Below are 4,771 nucleotides of genomic sequence, written 5' to 3'. Positions count from 1 at the left end.
ACCCAAAGCCCATTGTTCTGTTATTTGCTTCACTGCTTGCTGTATTGACTATAAAATAAACTCCTGGGACTGAAGCTGGGGTTCGACTCCTCAGAGTGACCCTCCTGGCCCCACTTCGCTGTAAGAGTTGTGGCATTGGTTAGTGTCTCCGCTGCCCCGACAATACGTCGCCACTGCGACATGGCATGACCAGATTTGTATTGTAAAAAGACCACTTCAGTCACATTTCCAACCATTAAATTGCTTCTCCTACAATTAGAGTGAAATCCAAACCCCTAACAATTCCTCAAAGGTCTTGCATGATCTAGCCCCTACCTACCTCCCCATCCTCTGAGAAGTGTCTATTAGATTTAGCAATTATGGGGTTATTGTTGACCCCAGTGGTACAGCAGGGTCAGAAGCCAGAGGAAGAGTTGTGACAGATTGGATTATTGTTCTCGGTTCTATACTCTCTTGCCATGTGAACTTGTAGTGCACAAGAGTAGATGGAGTATCTTTCCCTGCTAGACTTCTTTTGGCCAATGGAAGGTGAGCAAAAGTGACAGCATGACTTAAAAGGCACTGGGTGTTTCCACTCGCCTTCTTGTACTCCTGCCATTCACAATGAGAAGAATGTGCACTGGGGAGCTGCTGGTCCAAGGAGAATAAGAGACATGTGGAGCAGACAAAAACTCAAACTGAAGCCTGGAGCCAAACCCAGCTAACCTACAGCCTGAAGCAGAGCCACTCCAGCCAACCACAGACCCATGAGTGAAAAAAAGAAATGCTTGTGGTCACAAAAGCTGCAGAATTTTGCATCATTATTGTGGCAAAAGTTGACTACTACAGGAGTGAAATGGAGAAGTAGAAGAGAAAAGTGAGCCGGGAGTACTGTTTCAAGATGCTTAGCTATGAAGGGAAAGAGAGACTAGTGGATACCTATCTTGTTGTTCTGTTTTGATTGTTTAGCTGCACGTGATATGAACTCCTTTCCCATTTATGGAGAATTGTCCACTCCATGGAACTTTGTGGGAAGCAGAGCGCACCTTCCAGTTTTGTAGCTGAAAATGCCAGCTACTCACTTTCCCACCCTTCCTTGCAAATTAAGTCATGGGCAAATGTCGTAGGCTCTGCTAATTAGATGTACCCATCCTAGACTTTGAATCAGGAGGAGCTTGTGATGCAAACAAGCAGAAACAAAAAAGAACCCATTTTGGTGGTGGGCAGTGCCAAGCATAGCAGTAATACCCAGTTGGGAGGAAGAGCTGTTGCAGCAGCAGCAGCCAGTGTCTGGTGCTAGGTTTCTCAATGTAACTGTGGCATCAAATACTCATCAGTGGCAGTAGCAGTGTCTTGAGAGGCCCAGGTCTGTGGTGTGATGTTGACTAGCACCCTATAAGCAAAACCTCTAAACGTGATGTGGTAGATTGATTGCATTGATGGCCTCAACTCTTCACCTCTCCTTGGAACCATGTTACCTTGTTAGGACCTTTCCATTCTGACCTGGACTCACCTGTGTGACTTGTTTGGTCAATGGGATGCTAGCAAACAGTACACAATTGAGACTTGAAAAGCACTTGTGTGATTGTGCTTGCTCCCACTCTTGCCTTCTGCCATTGCCATTACAACATATGTGGGCTAGCCTACTGGATGATGAAAGGTATGTGGAACTAAGCCACATATCCCTGAGTTGTCCCAGCTGAGGCCATTTGTATTGATTGAAGTATGTTCCCCCAAAATTCATGTCCACCTGGAACCTCAGAATGTGACCGTGTTTGGAAATAGGGTCATACTGGACTCGGGTGGCCCCTAATCCACTGACTGGTGCCCTTATGTGAAGAGAAAATAGAGACACGGTTACACACATTGGGAAAGCACCAAGTAAAGATGGGGCAGAGACTGGAGTGATGTATCTACAAGCCAAGGAACGCCAAGAATTGCTGGCAACCACCAGAAGCCAGGGAGAGGCAGGGAAGGATGCGCCCCTTGAGCTCTCAGAGAGAGCACGGCCTTGCCGACACCTTAATTTTGGACTTTTGGCCTCCAGAACTCTGAGAGGATAAATTTCTGTTGTTTTCAGCCACCTAGTTTGTAGTCATTTGTTATGGCAACCCTAGGCAACTAATACACCATCCTACATCAGCCAGCAGCTGGTTGAGCTCAGACATATGAATGAGCTCAACCAAAATCAGAGAGCTATCTAGCTAACTCACAGTTAACCCCAGGCACTTGAGTAAGTCCAGTTGAGATCAGCCAAGCCCAGCACCATCAGCTGAACCCCACAGACTTGTGAACTAAATGCATGCTCATTGTTACATACCACTGAGGTTTTGTGGTTGTTTGTTCTGTGTCATTAGTGTGGCAATAGTTAACTCATACACGTGGTTCTCCAGCCCTCTCTGCAAGTCCATGAGCTATGCCTTTTCTGCTCAAATCCAAGAGTCAGTATCTGTTGCTTGCTCTAACACAGAGAAAGACTGAATTAGATAGAAATGCAGGGCCAAGGGAGATATTGTTTGAAGTGGGAGAGACTTTAGCATGCTTATAGGCAGAAGATTGGAGGCAGTTATATTTGTTGGATGTAAGTGTGGCCGCAAAATACGTGTTTTAAACAAGATAGACATTTATAGTGTTTCTCTTCATTTAAAAGCCTAAATGGGCATAGCACCTCTGCTCTGTGAAGTCTTCAGGGACTTAAGCTCCTTCTCTCTTGTTGTTACATCATGCCCTTGTCCAGTTGGTCCAAGATGGCTCACATCACATCCATATTTCAGCCACTGGGATAGGGAAAGGGAGGACATGACCTTTTCCCTGAATACCTGGTGGTTACATTCATTTCTTCCCTTTCATCCCATTCTCAGAAATTGGTCACATGGCCATCCATACTCAGCTACAAGAGAGGCTGGGAAATGTAAACTTTATTCTAGCCAATCATGTTCATAGCTAAAAATTTAGTGTCTAAGGAAGAAGAGGCAAAAGACAGTAATAGTCCCTGACATGTCAGTGGAGAAGGGATAATTAATGAAACAAGATCACTACGGTAGATTTTATTAGCCATTTCCTTCTTTCTTGCTTGGTAAGGGGACTCATTTTTTGGAGGAGTGGGGCAACCATGTTCTCAAACAGGGTAAATTCATGAACTGTCTAAGCCAGTTATGGCAATCCCATTCCACTTTGCCAGGAACTTGTTTTCTCAGCCTCCCCTGCAGCTATGGATAGCTATGTGACCCAGTCCTGATCAATGCGCCATGAGAGGAAGATTACCCGGAGTTTCTGGGAAATATTTTGCTTCCTATGAAAAACACAGAGGAGAGTGTTTTATGGTGTACCTCTGCTTGGAAAACTGGTCTGAAGCACTGTGGCAGTCAGTTTATGACCACAAAAGAAAGAGCAAGAGAATTACAGATGCCAACCTAGAGCCCTGACACCTTTCTGAGGATCTGAGTGACCCTGAGGAACAAGTAGGGGTGAGCCAGGTGGCGATGGGGAGGAAAGATATTTTAGGAAATGAGAGCATTACATACATGAGAAGGAATGCAGACACACACCTGGAAAGGTGACTTGGAGTCAGGTTATGAAGACTTTGTATGTGGTTTTTTTGTTAGAATTACCTCAGCGAGTTGGAGTTGGTTTCCTGCTGTTGGCTGATTTCACTTACCAAAGCTTGACAGGTGTGTTCTCTTTGCAGGTTCAAGAGGACTGCTTGTCCCTTCCCTCATTGGAGAGTTAAAAGGCTTGTTTTAGAAAGTGCTCTTGAAGCAGAGATCTAGATCATGTGTGTGGGTAGGTGGGGGCTGTTGGTTTGAAAAGTTGAGTGAGAAAGGACTGGTTCCCAGGCCTCTACAGTAAGCGGGGTTTCCCTGACCTTGGGGGAATGGACAAGTGGCATGTTGGAGCCTGTGTTAAACTCCAACAAGCACCCCGGGTGGCATGTTGGCTGTGTGGATGCCTGGCTGGGGCCTGAGCCTTAAGCCCCAGCTTTCAGGGCTATGAGCAGTGAGACCACTGAGTCTTAGACATCAAGCACCTCATAGTAATCCCACCAGCCTGAAGTCCAGAGCCCTTCCCTAAGATTCCAAGATTGGGTGACCCAGGGGTTCTACGTGACCCAAGCAAAGAGTGGTAGGGAGAGGGGACAGTAAGAAAATCTGATCAAGATAGAATTGCTCTAACTCCTTAAGGAAGAGGGCTGAATTGAATTTTATATTATTTAGAAAAATAAAGAAAAGAGTCACTTCTTTCATTAGAGTGTTCAATGATGGTGCAAATTTATACTGTGGTATACAAAGCCAAGGGAAAGGGGGTGGGAAGAGGTCATAAATTATCTCAGTAGCTTTTTTTTTAAGTCAATGGATTGTTTTCAAAGAAAATGTAGAAGGTATGTCTCTAAGAAGTCAAATGTATATATATATGTAAAGTATCCATTTTCATTTCTAAAAATCTAATTAAATTGGCCTGCTCCCGCCAAGCTAGCAGCAAATTCAATCTCTGCTATCACTGGGGCTCCTTTGCCTGCCAGGGATGCCTCAGAATCTTGACATAGGGCCTGGTGCCAGAAACAGGGGCATCCTCTCCCCTGCAGCCTTCATGGGGGCTGTTGACATCCACCTCATGCAAGCCCACAGAATGGGGCCTTAAAGCCCACAAGCTCCTACTTCTAATCCCATATGAATTGCAGGCATCTTTATTGAGGTTGGGTGGGGCGTCCCTACTACTTGGGGTCCAGTCCTCACCCCAGCTACAACACCCAGATGTCCATTTTGAGGTCCTGCACCTCCCTAGAGCTCTCCCC

The sequence above is a fragment of the Trichechus manatus genome, unplaced genomic scaffold, assembly GCF_000243295.1.
Source record: "Trichechus manatus latirostris isolate Lorelei unplaced genomic scaffold, TriManLat1.0 scaffold00065, whole genome shotgun sequence".
NCBI lineage: Eukaryota > Metazoa > Chordata > Mammalia > Sirenia > Trichechidae > Trichechus > Trichechus manatus.
Note: the sequence above shows the minus strand (reverse complement) of the source record.